The 21,587-nt window shown below is 34.0% G+C and overlaps 1 protein-coding gene across 2 annotated transcripts in view; it reads left to right on the top strand.

The window, feature by feature from the left end:
- LOC113522648 (nuclear hormone receptor FTZ-F1 beta) overlaps nt 1-21,587 on the top strand; it is a 62,158-nt gene that overhangs the window by 10,540 nt on the left and 30,031 nt on the right. Inside the window, exon 1 of one of the 2 annotated variants that reach the window (XM_026908406.3) lies at nt 21,452-21,584. The exons of the other annotated variant lie outside the window; for it this stretch is intronic. The gene's annotated coding sequence lies outside the window, so the exon portion shown is untranslated. Of the gene's footprint in view, nt 1-21,451; nt 21,585-21,587 lie in introns of those variants that run through there. 2 annotated transcript variants of the gene reach the window in all.

Below are 21,587 nucleotides of genomic sequence, written 5' to 3'. Positions count from 1 at the left end.
TTGACTACCACAATCAAACAATAGTAGTATGGACTTCAACAAGATAACACCTAGTTACATAAAATATTTGTAAAAAATATTGGTAATTTAATGAAAGAAGTAATTCCAAGCATAATAATATAAAAAAAGGTAATACGTACCTATTTAGATATAATTATTATAATTAGCTAAACTCCACAAGTTTGTCCTCGTGAATTAAGATAAAAATATATTCATACAATAAGGCAGTATCACTAGAACACCACAAAGATATTTACAAAGTGTTCCTTTTTTAAATTTCTTCTTTTTCAATTCCGCTGTATTTTGTTTATGTTTTGAGATATCTTGAACTGATGATATTTTGTGATAAATGGGGACTAGTAAATAAATTATCAGAAATGAATGTAATGTAAGGTAATGTAATGTAAATTAGTCTCTATTTTCCGCGCTTAGCCTCTCATTTGGATTTATCAAAAATGAAAGAAAACAATTTTAAAATGTATAATTTTCACATTTGACCTATAGTTTTATTTAGGTGTTTCCATATATGTATACTTGGATTAAATATTGTCAAATATTTTAGTGTTCGACAAGGTTTATTTTTAATTAATTTAGTAGTAGCTATTTTTCAATAAAATCTTATTTAAATAAATTATGAAAACCAAGGTAGACGAGTGCGACTCACAATTGTCTATAGATATTATTAATCATTGTACTCGATGAGTCATATTCCAAAGAAACCTCATTTATCCAAATCGGCTCAGCCTCAGACATAAGCTCTGCAAATATTTAAGCTCTTGTACACACATGCGCGAAAAACAGTACCATTGAATTCAATACAGCCGTTTCACATAACAATGAATTTTGTTTGCACCAAGCCTGAGTCACCGGTACAAATCGAACCTTGATACTAAAATTCTTAAATCCAAGGCCAAGATTTACCGTCCTCTTCGAGTAAATCTAAGGTCATTCATTTCTTTATTTATGATTGGGATAGATATAGTATGACTCACCCGAGGGAGACTTTGTACAAAAGTCGTTTATTTAAAATTTACGGTAAAAACACGAATAGGACAGAGGTGCCCCTCTGTCCTATTCGTGTTTTTACCGTGAAACAGTTGTGTTTGCATGGCTGTGTTTCGGTTTGAAGGGTGGGATATGGCGTGAATTTACAGGGTACAGAGTAATAACATCTGAGTCTCCATGAATGGCAACGCATGGGGGGTATCATGGGCGAAACAGTATACTCTGTTATGTCCATGGTACTACTCATGTCTATAGGCGACGGTTACCATTTTCTATCAAGTGGGTCGTCAGCTTGTTTGTCATTCTAAGTTACGTACAAAAAGTATTGTTGTATATATTTACTTATTGCATTTTCAACGGACCTCAAAAAAGGAGGTTCCCAATTCATATGTATTTTTTTTTTATATTTGTTACTTCATGACTCTATCAGTTGTAAAATTTTGAATTAGTAAAATGTTTTTTATCTAAAAGGGTATACAGATTGGTCTCAAGAAATATTATCAAAATCCGGTCAGTAGTTTTGATTTTAAACCAAATTAATTAGTTTTAACAGAATTAAAGTCACGTTTTTTTTTTTTGTAGAACATAATCTTGGTTATATTTTTTTAATAAAGTGACAGTAAAATATATTTCAAAAAGGAGTATTTCAATTTGTTTAATTTATTATGGCTGTGTTACGAGATTACGTTAATTTTCAATTTAACATATTCCTTCATAAAAGGCCGCCAGTACATTTGCAATTTTATATATATACATATATATAACCCAGTTTTAAACAAGAAATGTCCTGAGTATTAAGTGCTGTGTCAGTTTTATTGCATACTGTAGAAAATCTTAGATTGCCTCGAGAGTCAAATAATAAATAAAGTGTAATAAAACAAGTATTTTTTCTTCTTTAGACTACTTTTGTGGCAAACAAACATACGACCTGTCTGATGGTAAACGGAGTTACCGTAGCCTATGGACACGCGCGCGTTGCAGACCCCTGAGAAACCTTAATACGCCCTTTTCGATGAACCCCATGCTGTAGTCTCTAGGGAAAATCTCAGCACGAAAATCATTCCACAACCTAAGTGTTCGCGGAAGGAAGCTTTTCTGAAACTTCGCTGTACGCCACCACCCGGGTTCTAAGGTGTGAGTATTGCTCTGTATTGCTTGTCATGTTAATTAATAAATAAATAAGACAAGGAAAATTACTGGGTGGTCCTTTCTTTACGGATGGCCGTTATAAATTATTGACACGTTAGCATTTTAGCACAATTGCAATAAAGGCCATCATGTTTCATTATGCACCTGCAATATGAATCATGATTCGTGGCAAGATCAGTATACCTACTTCATGATTGGACGAATGTGCACATGTTCATATTACGCCGTTATATTATAACATAATCTAATAACTGGTGATATTGGATATACTCTAAAGAGATACTTTGTACAAAAGTCGATTACTTGGGTACCTCTGTCCCATTCGTATTTTAACCGTGAAGCAGTTGTGTTTGCATGGCTGTGTTTCGGTTTGAAGGGTGGGATATGGCGTGAATTTACTGGGTACAGAGGAATAACACCTGAGTCCTCAGGAATGGCAACGCATGGGGGGTATCATGGGCGAAACAGTATACTCTGTTATGTCCATGGTACTGCTCATGTCTATAGGCGACGGTTACCACTTTCCATCAGGTGGGCCGTCAGCTTGTTTGCCATTCTAAGTTGTATAAAAAAAAATAACAATTTATATGTATACAGAGACCTAGATTATATAGAGTGTCTCCATACAAATGCTTCGTGAAAAGCGGGTCATTTTTTTCATACAATTTTGCGTGATAAATAATTATGAGTGATTCCTTTATAACTTATATATTTATTTTGTCTTATAAAATTCTGCATCTTTTTAATGCGTACATAATAATTTTATTTATTAAATAATACGTCGAGATACATTGCACGCGAAAGTGTATACAACACTGATAAAAGCGGACAAAAAGTCGACTCGTTTTTGAGACTCGATGCTCTATCTATATAATCTAATTCTATATCATATATACGTGAATGGCACTGTGGGTGTTTTTTTTTGATGAGTGGATGATTTGAAGGGTGACAGATGAGAATGAAAACAGGCCAGTTAGCCCATCATGATGAATTCATCAGGAAATAACCATGATAGTTTCCAGGGAGAACCGCGAGGTGGTCGACCTGGTTGGGTATATTGCTAGCAATGGGATTCTCAGTCTCCATTACTAACAATCCCTTTCCCCTCGGCACTGTGGGTGTTACCTTCATCATGTTACATTCATCATCATCATATCAGCCATTAACTGCCCACTGCTGAACATAGCCCCCCTCCCTCCTTCTCTAAGAAGAGTTTTGCTAGTAGTTGACATGCTCGGCAGGCGGATTGGCAACCGCAGTCAGAGTCTTTGTGATATTTTAAAAGAAATGCTGCTACCCATCCCTCGATCATTAAGTTCTCTTAGTGGCCTCTTACGTCACACACGGGAAAGAAAGGGATGTCCCATTTTATGTCAGGCCATATGGCATAGTAGAAGTATCACGTGAGGACAGTCATGATAGCCATTAATTAAATTGAATGTTGTATTGATAATGACAGTGATTCACTTTGCAAATTGAATGATTAGTGAGTAAGTGCAATATGTCTGCTATTATAGATAATCAATACTTTCCTGCTTTATTAGTCGTATAGATGGCTTTGAAATAATTACAAAACCGTTCGCACGGGCCAGGTGAACGTTTGGAGCGTCAATTTCATCCATTCACGTCACAGTGTGACCCCGGAGCTGGCTGTTGCAACAGAAGTAAAAGGCAAGGATTTAGTAGCGGATTTACTGTGGACGTCTTATTTTAACCAAATGTACTAAACGAATAAATTGTGTTAATAAGACATTGCTAAAATTAATATGAAAACAATACAGTGATAATAATAATATGAATTACCTAGTTATGTGTTTTTTTTTATACAACTTAGAATGGCATACAAGCTGACGGCCCACCTGATGGAAAGTGGTAACCGTCGTCTATAGACATGAGCAGTACCATGGACATAACAGAGTATACTGTGTCGCCCATGATACCCCCCATGCGTTGCCATTCCTGAGGACTCAGGTGTTATTCCTCTGTACCCAGTAAATTCACGCTATATTCCACCCTTCAAACCGAAACACAGCCATGCAAACACAGCTGCTTCACGGTTGAAACACGAATGGAACAGAGGTACCCAAGTAATCGACTTTTGTACAAAGTCTCCCTCTGTAGTAGAAATTTTGCATTCTTTTATCATATATAAATGAATAATTAATTATTTTTTTATTCTCACCTATCATTCCTCACTGGTGTCTCGCCGGCGTATCTCGACAGCGCAAGCGGGGTTACCCCTTTATTACTCATTAAAAAAAGCCTAATGCACTCACTGCATGCTGATTGCATAGTTCTATTAACACTCAAACTATTTGAAATTAACTATTTTCAAAACTCAGTAGACCACTCTAGAAAAAAAATTTGCTCTAATTTGATTCACCAATTATTATTATGCTAATTTATTGCTAATTTTTATCAGATCTGTTTATATATTTTTACCACAGTTTCAATTGTGAGTCAATAACATAATATTTGGTTGAAAATAGTAGAGCTCAGAATATTTTCATTTATATGTGGTCCCGGTATAGAATAGGCCACCCGTTCCTTTCCTGTGGGTGTCATAAGAGGCGACTAAGGGACGTCCATCTTAAAACATCTCCAAAGCTTAACTACGGTTACCAAACTGCCTGCCAAGTGTGGCAACTACTGGCAAAATCCCCCGAGGCTTATGTTTAGCAGTGGACAGTTAAAGGCTGATAATGAGTCCGAGTTTTCAAATGAAAATTCAAAGAAAACCAGGTAGGTAAGATTATACCTGGTAATAAATAGTAATAGCATCTCAACACAATAATAAATGCACACGTAGTATCAATAACGAGTACCTAAGGCCAACTGCAATTGACAAAAGCTACTTTCTCCGGTATCCTTACTCGAGCGGGTGTCTCGAGACGGAGCGAAGGTTTCGCAACGGTCCCCGTTCGAAATTTCAATTCCGCGAAGTCATTACGACGAGTGAGTGACTCACAGCACAGGGTTACAGGGAAGAAACAGGTCTCTGTGGCGCCGCCGTTCTCAGATTAGTCTGCACGTTTGGCGATAAATATGCTTCGGCAAATAGAGCCTTGAGTTAAGCGGCGCCGAAGAGCTTACACGCCATCTAGAACATGGCAAGGTTTTAAAAATAAAAAAGCTTTTAGATGATGAGTCAACGCCATCAGTGATGGACAGTGTTGCCATGTATATTTTTAGATTAGACTTATGTTGCCATGTTCATGATCACATAACTCATTGATGCGTTACCTGATTTTCTAGAAGCCAATTTACGTATAAATAAGCGAATTTCTTTTCCTGTTGTATTCTCCGAATTCTATTTTAATGTATCTTTTCGAGATACCTAGCACACACTTTGGGAACACCAAGTCTAAGCCAAATTTTGCATATTTTTAAAAAATATTCAATTTATAAACTCTTGGACAGTTTTAAGCGTTTTCCAAAAGGAGTTTTTCAATTCCTCTATTTTTTTTTTGTAATATGATACAGGAAAACTTTGTCAATGTCGAATGGGCATTCGATGTGATTATTAAAGAATGCTCTATACTTGCATAATTATGACAGTCCTAGTTTGATAAAATAAAAATGACTCATAAATTGGCGATATCAAAACGAGCGATCGAAAGGCGTCAAAGTTAATACCAAACACGGTCCTAAGACGTGATCGCGCAACACAGCAATTTCCGGACCGCTTTTTATGGTGCCTTGCATCTTTGAGCACCAATTAAGCTGTTTTAATTTCGGCACTGGAAAACTCAGTCATAGAGTAGCGACGGTTGGACCGGTTCGTCTAGGCCATAGATTGTCAAAGTGTTTTTTTTTTATGCAACTTAGAATGGCAAACTAGCTGACGGCCCACCTGATGAAAAGTGGTAACCGTTGCCTATAGACATGAGCAGTACCGTGGACATAACAGAGTATACTGTTTCCCCTATAATACCCACCATTGTGTTGCTATTCCAGAGGACTAAAGTGTTATTTCTTTGTACCCTGTAAATTATATATATAAATATTAAATGGTATTATCCTCTTTGTTTGTAAAATATAAACAGTTTATTATATAAGTCTCTCTCACTAATATTGTGGTGGCTTTCAACCTTGATATATTTATTACAGTTCTACTTAAAACTTATGTAGCATTCCTTTGTTCAAGCTTGTTTGCTAATTTCATTTGTCGTAATAATATTCTTAAATAGGAAGGTTGCTTACTGAATAACTGTGGTGATTTAAATTAATATTGCTATACATTTAGATACTTTTGATACTAATCAATGCAAACATTATTGAATTAGGACCACATTCCCTCATATTGGAGAAAGTTGGAGTAGTTTATTAGCCTTCACGTTTTTGTTTAACGTGGAATATATTCTTTCGTATTTCTTGTTGTATCACTATCTTGTTGTACATCCATAAGGGAGGTTTTGCAAGTAGTTGTCACGCTTTGCTTTTGGTGATGTTTTAAGAGGGACGCTGCTGCCCGTCCCGTCCACTACAAGCTCGTAGCTTTTGATATGTGTTAGAACAATTCACCCATCTCTTTCACCTTTGTTGTTAGTCAGTTTGAGAAGCACTGGAACAACAGACGCGTCTCGGAATAACATTTGGTGACTCGTAGTAGCGTGACGGTAACGCGATATGTACGCGAACGAATGACAAATCATATATGACTAGTCTACTTCTTCCAAGCTCGATACTCCCAGACAGTGGTGTATTGTACTGTAAATATATGTAATCCATGTAGGATTAAAATAACACATTTAACAAAGTATTTCAAAACGCAGATTCTTAATTTGCTTGTACTTTTTTTATGTTTGTTACCTTTTAGCTCCGTCAGTTATTAACTGATTTGTAAGATTCTTTTTTTATATAAAAGTATATATTTACACATCGGTCCCATAAAATTTTTATTAAAATGAGTTCAGTAGTTTTGCCACAATTGAAGTCTACTTTGGTGATGAATGAGACAATATTGCCCATGTATTACAGTGTCTCTCTGGTAAAGTAGTTAAGCGATGTTGATGTTAAGGTAAAGATCTAATTTAATTTATATTATATATTACAGGAAATCTATTTCCAAGATAACAATTTTATTATAATTTACAAACTGCTTCCATATTTTATTGAGTATACTCGAAACCGACGTAGCACGTAGTGAGTATACCGTCACTGCACAAACTATTTTCAAAGTAAATATTAGCATCAGAAATCTTAATGATGCATTCAGACTGTAGACAGTGAAAAATGAAATAGATTGTAACACGACAGTTATTAATTATAGATGCTCTACAATGCATAGTTCATAGTGAGATATTTGTGTAGAATTGATTTTTTTTTTAAATAATATTTTAATATGGATGTCGTAGTATAGAATTTTTTTTTATACAACTTAGAATGGCAAACAAGCTGACGGCCCACCTGATGAAAAGTGGTAACCGTCGCCTATAGACATGAGCAGTACTATCGACATAACAGAGTATACTGTTTCACCCATGATACCCCCCATGCGTTGCCATTCCTGAGGACTCAGGTGTTATTCCTCTGTACCCTGTAAATTCACGCCTTATCGCACCCTTCAAACCGAAACACAACCATGCAAACAACTGCTTCACGGTAGAAACACGAATGGGACAGAGGTACCCAAGCATTCGACTTTTGTACATTATGATCTAAGATTAAATAGTATTTAGGAAGTAATATGTAAATGTATTAATTAGTCTTAAGTATTCAATAAAACATTGTCGTTATCTTGTGGTCCCGGCATAGATTACCACCCTTTCCTTTACCGTGATTGTCGTAAGAGGCGACTGAGTTAATGTTGGAGGGATGGGTAACGGTGTCCCTCTTAAAACATCACCAAAGCCCGACTGCGGTTTCCAACCCCCTCGCCAAGCGTGGCAACTACTGACGCTTGTTGGTTGACACGCTTATTGACGACAGAAAATCAAATCCTAAAAATTATGAATTTTTGCACCAGTTTCTAACATAGACAAGCACTAAAAAGCATTTTTTTTAATTGATACCCTAAAGGGTTTACGTAGATAATGAACGTTTGTATGAGATTTCTCATTAGGCATATGGCTGCTCGAATCTAATTTAATATTTATGGCCAGTTAAATAAATAAATTACCTACATCGAAAAGCTGAATTCATTTTGCACAACTTTGCAACACGGAATCGACAACGCATCGAGGGCACGCAAGACCGGTACCCACCCACCACTCGTTGGAGGGGAGACCGGCCTGGGAGCAGCAGAGGGGGCATGGTAAATAGGTCGCCGCCGTTACCGCATTCCGCCGCTGGCGCCGTTGACATTTCTTAGGAAAGCCTCTGTGCGTCTGGAACTGATCGATGATTAGTTGCAATTAAAGGATTAAAGATATTTTACTAATTTTATAGACAAGTGCATTTTGCTTCGCCAAAAAAAAGAGACTTCATTTGATAAGCCACAGCATATTTCGAAGACACATTCGAAAATATTTGGATTTAAAACGTGCATGCATAAAACCAACATAGGATTGTTTATGAAAAATTTTTCAAAATGGATTTATAGCTTGTATTTTTTAAAATAATAATATAACGCTAAAGAATTTGAGAAACCACAAAAGACCTTAAGGCCTATCACGCCGAAAGGTCAGATGGCTGTCAAATCTTTAATATTGATTTATTTTAATTTGCTTCCATTTATTTGAAACCACGAGTTTCTAGCTTTATGTAGTACAAAAAATAAAGTCCACTTGATCAATTTCTCAAAATTGTATTATTACTTATATACTAGCTGACTCGGCAAACGTTGTTTTACCATATACATAATTTCGATAACTATACATGAAAATTTATCGTACTACAAATTTGAAGTTGTATTTTTCAATGCTAAATTATAATAAAACAAAAATAAAAAAAAATATCATACAAATAAAAAATAAAAATTAGGGATGGATCACTCTTATCATTGAGTGGTATGAAAAATAGATGTTGGCCGATTCTCAGACCTACCCAATATGCACACAAAATTTCATAAAAATCGGTAAGGCCGTTTCGGAGGGGTTTGGTAACAAACACCGCGACACGAGTATTTTATATATTAGATATAATACATTACAGACAAACTGCGCGCGTCTCGCCTGATATGATAAATTCCTGATGAATTAGTCACGATTGGCCATCTGACCTTATTTCATCAGTAGTAGGTACCTGCATATACCAATAGCATCACGAAGTCACTATTCCATTTTCATCCATTATAAAAAAAGAATAATAAATTTAACTACAAAAGTACTACGACATTAAATCCGCATTCTACATGATAATTTTACAGTACCAGTAAAATTATCATATAATCTCAAAACGAACGGTTAAATAATAATAAGACACTTGCAGCAACGAGATATTTACATTCCTTTCCCCATATCTATCGATCAAGGTCGAACAAATGAATCATGATCTGAAAATAACTATATTGTGCCTTGCATTCGCTGAATACTAGCACAGTGTAAAGAAGCCTTTCCTACCAGTCCAGCAGACACGTCTAGACAGAGCAGTGCGTCCCGAATTGTCTTGTAATCGTTCCGGAAACGCCAAAGGCATTGGACCACTGGTCGTTTCTTTCATTGTGGTATTACTACTGTGTTCGTACATACATATTTAAAATAAAATTTTAGGAAAATATACTTCTCCTTTCTGCTTTTTTCCCATATCTAATTATGGTCGGTGTAATATGTTTTCATCTTCCATTGAAATCTATTTGCAATCATTTCATTAGTAACGCACTTTCTGGCCATGCCATATTTCACACAGCCCATCCGTCTCTGGGTCTTCACTTATAACAATCTACATGAATACGTTTTTTTTTTTTTTTTTACAACACAGGGGGCAAACGAGCATGCGGCTCACCTGATGGTAAGTGACTACCGCCGCCCATGGTGTGCTGCCGGCCTTTTAAAAAGGAATATGCTCTTTTCTTGAAGGTTATGTTGTCGTATCGGTTCGGAAATACTGCTGCTGGAAGTTGATTCCAAAGAGTGGTTGTGCGAGGAAGAAAGTGCCTTGAAAAACGCACGGTGGAGGACCGCCACTCGTCCAGATGGTTGGGATGAAATTTTAGTTTATGGCGGGTTGTACGATGGTGAAAATTTGCAGCAGGTATCAATCCGAACAATTCTTCAGAGCACTCCCCATGATAAATTCGGTAGAAGATGCACAGAGATGCAACATCTCTACGCAGTTTCAGTGGGTCGAGCCGGACAGTAAGACGCCGATCGTCAACAATTCGAGCTGCCCGACTTTAATACATTTCTTACCACATTCTCTTCTTCCGTGTTCATCACATGTCCATACCACGGCAAACGAATAAAAACAATATTTCAATCCCGACAAAATTAGTACGGAATGGGAGGAACACACCCAATCGATTTCAAAAAGAGCTGTGAAAATCAATTCAGAATTGGTCTTGTTGCATCATAAAGCAACAAAATTAGACGACTTGAGAAAATTCTTTTGAATCAAAGAAATTACTCACTTCAATCAAAATAACTTATTTTGTTTTAAAAACCAAACTACCGATTTTGATAAAATATGTATAGGATCAATCTGTAAGTGTCTTTCCGACAATCTGTATATCCTTTTAGATAAAAAAAAGGAATTTTCCAAATCAGTTTATAAATGACGAATTTAGATACCAAACAAAAAATACAACCGAATTGAAAGAAACACGTCCTTTTGTGAAGTCGATTAAAAATTGGTGAAGATATCGCATTACATATAGAAAATAAAGGCGAATTGTGTTTCTCTAACTTTATCAAGAAGAAAACTTGTTTCGTTATAAATGTCTCGAAATAAGACCTATTGGGTGCATATTGTGGAAAAAACAAACGAATTCTTTGTATTAATTGGGACTATTTGGGACTTTGATAATGTCACCTTAAGTCAATGATCTCTGTGTACTTACTGTGTAGGTATATAGACTGAATAATACGGAATAATGCTTTGCCAAAAATTTTAATACCTGGTTTGTTTAAAACAAACAGAATTGTCAGTTTCTGATATCGCCAAATCTGAACCGATTTTCACAGTATTTTATGTACTCAAATAGAAATTACTCTTGTCTTGATTCCATATATATTTTTTGACGATTAAAGCTACCATTTTTTTGTGGAACAAAACCGCGATTCCGCGTTCTAAGTTCAAATAACTTTATCATAATATGTCTACGAAACATTTAATCGTTCAAGTACATGTTACAAAATATCTTCGCCAATTTTAAAAACATTCATTAATTATTTTTGCCATCCACAGAGATTATTCCCGTGTTGGTGCTAAATTTATTTTATTATGATTATTATTTGTAAAACAAATTCTTAAATAATTTCAGTTACATCAATTATTTTTAAGGTTAGTACGGCGAAAAATCGCATATAAAAATTAGTCCATGTAAACTAGCTTTATTTATGAAATGAAAATCCGAATGCTTATAATTCCAAAGCGTATTAGCATTAAAACATACACCTGTGGCGACGATAAAATAAATACAAACGTAATTTGATATTCATTTGAACATTATTTTAGATTGCAGTATGCGTTAAATAGAATGTCGAGGTCGTGCTTATAAAATGATAGCTTAGAATGGAGCCGGATAAATTGTCAGGTGTTTGGATTTGGCTAAAACCGTTGTTGTTTATACTCAAATCCCTCAATTATATAAAAAAAAAAAGTAAAAAAGGTGTATATACATAATTCAAGAGAAATTGATGAACTCACTAAAAAGGTCATACACGTGTATTCTGTTTAATAGAGTTATCTCATTAATAATAGATGGGAAATATGTGAATTTAGAATAGGGAATCGTGTATCTCGTGGAAGTTGGTTTCGCAATGATTAGCTTTTGCTTAATAAGGAAAATAGCAGCTTTTATCACCAAGAATTGACAAAGGAGTAAATCTTATCTATTGCAAAAATATCAATAAAATTTCGGATAGATTAACAACTTTCTCCCTTTTGAATGACGTGAAGAATAATAATTGTCTAATTTCCATTTGACCTTCGTCTTCTCTGTTGTCATCACTTTTATCATCTGTTAATTATATCAGTATAGGTATAATATTGTTTTGACGACTGATAAGTCCATATTGTTCTGCAAAAAAAATCGTGACGGAACACCGTTGTGCAAGAGAGACGATGATGAAATAATGATAGTGATGATAAAATGTTTTTTAGACAGATTAAATTGAAAATATTTAAATTCAAAACAGGCAATCGATTAGGAACAACACGAATTGAAACAAGTAGATTTTTCTTCGCAACAAGTAGTTTTTGCTCCGTTAAGAATATGACCTAAAATGCTTAGAAGCTTTAAGCGTTACAAAATTTAAGATTGTACTTCACAAAACAAAAAAACACAAAACAAATTTTGACAAAACCATTTTGTTTTACAAACTTAACCACTGATTTGATTTTGATAAAATTTCAATGGGACCAATCTGTAAGTTTTTACCTGTCAGATAAGAAAAGAATTCTTCAAATCAGTTTACAACCGACGGGGCTGTGAAGTAGCAAACATAAAAAAATACAACCGAATTGAGATCCACGTTCTGTTTGAAGTCGGTTGAAATTTTAAGACCAATACGGGAGTAAACCCCTATCTATTGCGGTCTAACGGTATCTAACGGTTTCATCCCAATCATCTGGACGAGTGGCGGTCTTCCACCGTGCGTTTTTCAAGGCACTTTCTTCCACGCACAACCATTCTTTGGAATCAACTTCCAGCAGCAGTATTTCCGAACCGATACGACAACATAACCTTCAAGAAAAGAGTATATTCCTTTTTAAAAGGCCTGCAGCACACCTGCAATGCCGCTGGTGTTGTGGGTGATCATGGGCGGCGGTAGTCACTTACCATCAGGTGAGCCGCATGCTCGTTTGCCCCCTGCGTTGTAAAAAAAAAACGGATTGAGAAATTCCTCCTCTCTTAAAGTAGTCTAAAATAATCAATGTTGTTTAATTTCCAGTTGACCTTCGTCTCTCTATCGTCATCCCTCTTTGTTATCTTTTAATTAATACATATACACAGATAATACAGTTTCGTCTACTAAAAATTATAAACAAAATTTGTATTCCGAACTTGATACAGCGTACTTTAGTATATAGGAAACAGCTGTGAAAACTTGGTCATTATAAAGTTACTATACATTGCTATATATATTGTCTTGTTAGGAATGACAAACGAAGGACGATCCTTTATTTTATTTTCGTAACAGCCACTGTTATTCGAAGCAACTTATATTATACTATTAATTTTACTAATATAATAAAATCTTAACAAGACCATGTCTGTACATGAGAGTTATTTAAGAAAAATAATACGACATGTCTTAATAAGATTAATAGATGTTACAACAATATTTTTTATAAATTTTATCTGTCTGGCTATGTGTTTATTCCGGCAGCACGCAAAAATTACTACACCAAATTGAATGCGGTTCTCGCAGTTGTGTTCTTGAAGATCTAACTTAAAATCTAGTCTGTTTTCTTCTTTATACGCTGTCTATAAGTCTATTTCAATGGTTTTCCTACTTCTGAAGTACACGTGCAAGAAATAGCAGGAAAAAGCTAGTCAGTAATAAAAACAAAACATTACTAAGCGTATTATTATAATTAAAATTAATTAATTAAACAACTCTTAGAAAGTTAAACTCGCCTGTTGTACATCTTCATTTAATATAGACTCTAACTATGTAATTTTTGTGTACAATAAAGTATAAATAAATAAATAATGCAGATTTGCTTGCTTGAATAAGGATGAAACTCTTGTGTTAATTCAAGATATTATGATCTTTTTTGGCATATAGTACTTTTCTTTTAATCTGAAATCAAATGTACATTTTTCAAAAAAAAAAAATTTCTCGTTTGTTTTTAGTAGGATGTGCATGGTTATTACTCAAGTATGTATAAACGGCTGAACGGATTTGAATGAAGCTTGATATAGATTGTCTACGATAATATGGTATTCCTCTCCAACATCCAAAGAATTAAAAATGTGTGAGTAAAAATATTTACAAGGTCACAACCAAGGAATATAATACTCCTCTGGCCGAACCGCTACTGAAGAGGTTTTCTCACAAACACACACGAATAAGTAGGTCTACGCGTATATATGAGTATGATCACACACATTGAAATAAGAAGTTGAAGGGGCGTGCCATGTTCACGTAGACAATCTGTACAAAGAAAGGTCTTATTCTATACTAGCAGTCCGTTCCGGCTTCGCACGGGTGGACATTTTTACATTTTTAAAATTAACCATTGAGGCTGCACACGCGACGGAAGTTTAAAAATGGAGTAATTTCTCCCGTTTTCTCAACATTTCTCTTCACTGCTCTGTTCCTATTGATCGTAGTGTGATGAAAAGTATACTATAACCAACCAAGGAGTATGAAGAATAATTGTACCAAGTTTCGTTAAAATAGTTTTTGTTTCTATAACGAACATACAGACAGACAAAAACTTTATTGATTGCATTTTTGGCATCAGTATCGTTCACTATTCACCCCCTGATACTTATTTTGGAAATATATTTCATGTACAGAATTGACCTTTCTACAGATTTATTATAAGTATAGATTAACACAGGATTATTTTTATTGCAATTCCCCCAGACAAATTTGCAGATACCTACATTATAAAAAATGGTAAAAGAGGAAGGACATGAAGTAACAACATGGGACAGATAAAAGAAACACTAGGTGTCATGTCGTATAGCGAGGTCAAAGATATGGGCTGGGATAGAGCTGGCTGGAAAAGAATGCATGAATTACTTGCCCAGACAAGAGGAAACTCTTAAATAAAAAAATATATTGTTATACAGAAGTAAATAAGTTATTATACAAGAACATTGCACAAACAGTGCACGCTACGTTGCAAATACACTTCTTGTGACCAAGGTGTTCAACATTTACCTCATTTGCCGACAAGAAACATTATTATTGCAAATATTGCAATGTTTAAGTATTTATTCTCATATACGAATTAATGAATGAGTATCCTTTAATTTTATTCACTTTTACATTTTATATACAACCTTACCACATCAGCTGTTAATTGTTTACTGGTGAATAACGTTGAGAGGCCACAGCTTCGCATTCCAGGATTACGTGAAAAGCCGTTTCTTCGGCGTCAAAACAGCCTCGACTAAAAGGCTGTCTGTGGCTTCTATTGTGTATAAATGTTTGTTTAATGGGCAATGGCCCGTTATTGTCCCTATCATTGTTGTAAGGTTTTTTATATCTATATATAGGAGTTATGAGGTAACAAACATAAAAAGAAAATACAAATCTATGTACGTTTCAGAATCGTTCTCAAAATCTCTCTTATTTGAACTGTATTAGTAAAATTAAGAAATCAACTTAATATTAAATTTGTTCGCGACATTATAATCATTTTATATAGTTATAGCGATATTTTATCATTGTTTTGTCATTAGTTTTAATCGTTTTAAATTGTTAATTTAACATAGATTTTAGGATGTATTTATAGTTTGTAAGTCGAATAAAACATTTTTATTGTGTCTTGTCATTATTACCCACAAGTAGGAATAAGAAAGAAATTGTAAAAATAATAGAAATAAGACAATTGTAACAAATAAATAGACGCCGAATGGTGCCGCTCTGAAGAGATACGCGTCCCTCTCACACTCGCCCCGTCCCGCTCGCACAGACTCGCTAATGTGAGTTGGTACATGTTGTCGTGCGACCGGGCGGGTATAAAGATAGGCCGCCTGCCGTCGAGCGGCATGCTCTGCTCTGCTCTGCGACACAGTACACTCCCAACCGATAAGAAATAGGAACTCTTCAGAACGGAACCGGGAGCTTCAAGAAAACAAAATTATTGCGTTTCTCTCCAGCCTGAACCAGCACCCCTACAGTCCACGCTCAATATAAAATAATTTCGCAATATGGTACAATATAAATTATATATAAATTATACTTTATACATAATGTGATGATAATATAGCTTCACTTCAAACGTGTAGGTATATTGCTTATTCTTGTTTAATATAGTTTGTATATACAGCTGTCGTTTAAGAGTTCAAAATGGCAGAATTATGATATTACAAACTAAAGTTACAAGTGATACTAATTTATTAATTAAAATAATGTAGCTCTTATGACGTTTACTGTTGTTCATTCCCAATAAGTTATCTGTATATCTTCAGTATAATTACTGAATTATATACATACATATGTTTAATTTTACTAATATAATAATATTGTAACTGGACCATGTTCTGTACATAGAAGATATTTAAGAAAAAAATAATATGAAGTATTGTAATAAAATACCAATAGATGTCGAAACAATCATCATCGTCGTTTCAGCCATTATCCGTTCACTTCTGGACATAGATCTCCCCCATGGACTGCCATAAGAAACAACCCTGAGCCGCCTACATCCACTGATTCCCTGCAATGCCTTTGAGGTCGTCACTCCATCTAGCCAAAACAATAATTTATAGAACTTTTGTCTGTATACTACTTCCGTTAGCGCACAAATAATATTGCGCCCAATTGGATGCAGTTTTCAAGTTTTTATGCTCCCAAAGGTTTAATTAAAAATCTGTTGAATGTTTCTCTTGATTACTCGGTTTAAAAGTTGTCTTGTTGATTAAATACTCCTCTGGCCTGGAAGAAATTGCTTTTAGCGATAAGGCCACCCATTATTTTCTTAGTGTAAATATTTTCTTGTAATTGTTTGTATTTACTATTGTAATCTTTTAAAGGAAACAATAAAGAGTCTCTATTTGTTCCATTGGTTTTCCTACTTCAGAAATCCACGGGTAGAAAGTAGCGGGCAAAAAGTTATCATAGAATTTACTTGTAGTCTAATATAAATGTTATTAAGCGAACGGGAAATGTATAGAAGGAATTGATAGATAGATAGATAGATAATTTATTTGCATTACTTACAACACACAAATTACAATATAAACATACACATAATACACAGTAAAAGAGAATGAAAAACAAAAAAAAAGCATCAAAAAAACAAAAAGCAAAATATATAAAACAACAATTTCCTTTTTTCATGCGTGTGCCATTGTAACAGAAAATGGTCACAACTCAGTTTATAGCTTTGCCCGTTTACTTAAGATTTACCGGTAAAACCTAATATTTACCCGTAAAATCTAACATTTACCGATAAAACTTAAGATTTACCGGTAAAATATAAGATTTATCGGTATAACCTAAAATTTATCGATATAGGGCGTTTTCCTGTAACAGTTACGACACAAAACTATTTAAATTTTACGAAAGTCACTCAGATGTAATAAATCCTACATTAATGATGTATTTTAACGTGGATTAGCATATCATTAAGTGCTGATGTTTAAACGACATGGTCAGTTTTAGCTGGCCATATCATAAGATAGAGACCCTACAGGGTCTACAATGTACTACATCAATTACTAACATCTTTTATAATAAAATTGTAAGAATGCTATAAATAAATTGAATTGAATTGAATGGATTATCATTTCATGAAATGATCAGCCGCATCATGAAGTAATCAATTCTAAGATCTGGCCATAATGTATACTCATACATTGATGCTTTAATTTATGCACATGGCAACAGTTAGAAAAGAAATTAAAATACAAATTAAGAATGTCCTTAATCAGTGTTTATTTTTATGTATTTATTTAAGCTACTTTTAAAAGGAGGTCGATTAAATAAACTGTATAAAATATTCACACAAAAAATTACATTCGATTTTAAAAACTTCTTTTAAAGCTGCAGTCTCCTTTAAACAAAAAAAAAAATCGATCGTATGCAAAAGCAGAATAACATCGTATAACCACACATAATCTAATACTAAATAGCACTACTATATTTATAAATTAATCCAATTTAACGGTTATTTATTTCATATATTTTTTTATAATACATAAATTAGCAAATAACTTCGTCGCTCCACCTGATAGAAAGGGGCAACCGTCGCTTAGGTACATAAACAGCTCATAAACCTCTCTTGCGGTGCCATTCCTGCGTACTACGATGGTTTCCCGCCATTCAATCGAAACAGAAACTCAATATATCATCATAAAATTAGATTAACTTTATTTTCATCTAACGTCTAGTCTAGCACGTTAAATTTATAGTAACATTTAGATTTAGATTACGACAAACCGCTCGTCGCGCCAGTCACCTTGAGTCTTATTCGTATTTTCGCATATTTATTTGCAGCTTTCAAAAGAATCAGTCTTATTGGATATACAAACTGTTATATAAAATTTGTATATCCAATAAGTTACATTCTGTAAGAAAAATCGTTTTATGAATTTCTAAATACAATATTTCTAAAAGTTTTAACTTTAATAATTCAATAATAACAACATGCATAATTAATTATAAATAGTTTCTCAACGAACCACATCAAGGAATTTCTAAAATGGGTCTCTGATTTTTGGATGTGAGGTATTACGAGTAGATATGAAGTTTTAAAAGCATAATATATATACACAGAATAATTTTGTATGAAAAATAAAAATTATTCTCATTAAAAAATCCAATCATTTATACTTATGGGCTGCCTTATTCAATTAGTGTCGTATTTTCACGAATATCGACATCGATAAAATCTTGACAAATACCAAAATGAATATAAATGCTATTAAAATTAATTTATTTTACCATGAAAATAATTAGTAATTACACGATGAACACGAAGGTCGATGATAATAATAATCACAATGAAACAAATACAGGTACTTTATCATTATTAAATTTGTCACGATATTGCAAAGTGCCAAAATAAAACTCCGTTTATTTACACTCTTAGATGATTGTAATTTAACAGTTCTTTGTTTAAAGTTCATAGGATTGTAATAGTGCGGGTGTATTAACCTCGTCTATTTTAGTTGCGGCTGTCAGGGTGCGTCGTACTCTAGGGGATACATGACCTCTACACCAGTCATCGGGGTCAAGGACATGGAAATTGGCGTGGTATGAGCATTGTGAAATCCACTAACGGTCTTTTAGTCATTAGCTAGTTTTGTCTTTTGTCCGCTATCAGTGATTTTTATGATACTCTTTTTTTTATTATAGTTGACAAATATTATGTTTTATTATTTTAATTTAATTAACTAATAAAATAACTACTTATATTGAATGTAAGAGATAGCAAATACAAATATTTGTTAATAAAATAAAAAGTTTTAACTAAAAGCCGTTATCAGGATTGAATAAATTCTGTTTTCGTGTAAGGTACACCTGTCTTCCACGGGCACTATCACATAGCATGGGTTGATATTGTCGCGTCATACAGATAGTGGTGTGACCTTAAGATAATTATCGGTCGACGCCACAGCTCACACGTCTTATCGACAGTTTATCGAAGCAAGGACATCGCAGTGACTATGTGTACTAGTTACAGCGTTAAACTAACAATGTTTTTGTTATCGTTACTGTATTTTTAACATTGTAATTGAGCAATGTCTGGACCTTGTAAGTTGTGTACATGTATACACTACTAGCTTGTTATCAAGGTATATTATTATCAATCAATATAAATAGGTTTTGCTCATTGATTAAAAAATATTAATTTGAAACGTTTAAGATATTCTGTAAAATATTTTAATATATATTTATCAAATCAAATAATTGAATGTCTAATAAACTTGTTAATGGAAAAATTCCACACTTTAAACATAATCCGTGTACTCGCAACAGACAAAGCCACTCGTCTGGCGTATCGTACAAATGACCGCTCGGCCTTGTCTAGGCCACGATGACGCCATCTTGCGTGCGGATGAACTCCTTTTATTGGGACATCAAAATTATATCTGTCTCGTTCTCACATTTAAGTCGTTTACCTCGAAGAAAGAATCAGCAAATTGAGATTGAATCTCAATTGCTCGATTTAAATTTAGAATAAGAAAACGTCATAACACCGTCTCAGGATTGGGTATGTTGGTAATATTTGTATTCCTAGATAGTTTAGAATAATAAAGATTTTGAAATGTATTTATTCACAAAAAAAATTCATAATAATGATGGTGATGATTATTTATAAATTAAATTTTTAAATTAAATTATAAATGTTCTTACAGTCATAAATTTACGTTAAAATAAATTATTATTGTTTAATAATTAAAGAGAATTGATTAAGTATTTACTAATATTTTAGGTTTCGTTTTGTGTATCAATACCTGATAGGTACTGTTTTATCTAGAAAAATTTACAACACGCTTTTATTATTAATTTCCAAAGCTCACCTAATATTTTATAAACATATGAGTGCAATTATTTACAAAAAATGCTGTTTACTTAAACACAAACAAAAGAACTAGTATTTCCAAATAAGCCGCTGCAACAACAACATAAATTAAGGATTGTGTAATTGGCAATTAAATGGTTGCCACGGCAACTGTGCACTCCTCATGGTAGTGATATCTGAGAAATGTCTGGGGGCAAGGGACTCTATTGGACACTAATTGGCCTGGCAGACGATCCCGTCTGATATTTATCCTTTCCTTTTATAAACAATCTCAATGTAACTGTTTCGTAATTTATGATTTATGTTCATATTGCGAATTGTAACCTTCGTATAATAATTGTATGACATTCAACTATTTAATAAAACATGACTATGTTTTATTACTCGTAGTAACAAAAATAATAAAATTCATACTGTATTTTTTTTTTTAAATATACAAAAGAAGTACCTAGTGTATTACTAGGTGCATTACAAATTACAATAGTATGTGTTTCATTTCTAAACAATATTTCCATTAATAAAAAATATTTAGTAACAAATATTAACTCTTATACACTCATCAGATACATTACTGACATTATTATCGTGTAGCTTGGTGGTATTGGGAGCGGCGGACCAGTCCTGCGCGAAAGGCGAAATGCTCGCGGCCGGTCGCCACAACCGGCTCTGTGAAGGCCGCGTATCACCTCCCCCTCTCCTCGATTGACTGTGGTTGTCAGAACAATTTTATCGACAACATATATGATGTGTTTTCTTTAGAATTCGCCGATAATTTCTGTATCAATAAAAATTTACCCTAATGCTTTACAAAAGAATTATAACTGAGTATCTAATTTGCATCTTTGAATATATTAGATAGTATAATATTTATATATTTAAATTCCACGTGTGAACACGTTGAAAACGGCAATTCATTCAGTAAAATGCCTCTGACGCATTACCTACGTTATCGCCGGCGAGCTTCGTCCTCTGCTTTGTAAACAAAATGCCAATGACACGGGGTCGGCACATTCTATCGATAATAATATCGCAGCGCTATCGCCAAGCACTAGTCGGGCTCACAAGGCCGTGGCGCGACGCGTCGCGTATGTGTATTTTATATAAACACAGTTTCGAAACTTCTACAGTTTTTGATTTTAAATTTAATTTTAATAGTTTTTTTTTCATGGCAGGTA

The sequence above is a fragment of the Galleria mellonella genome, unplaced genomic scaffold, assembly GCF_026898425.1.
Source record: "Galleria mellonella isolate WM207_F2 unplaced genomic scaffold, CSIRO_AGI_GalMel_v1 utg515, whole genome shotgun sequence".
NCBI lineage: Eukaryota > Metazoa > Arthropoda > Insecta > Lepidoptera > Pyralidae > Galleria > Galleria mellonella.
This window is presented reverse-complemented; position numbering and strand designations above follow the sequence as displayed.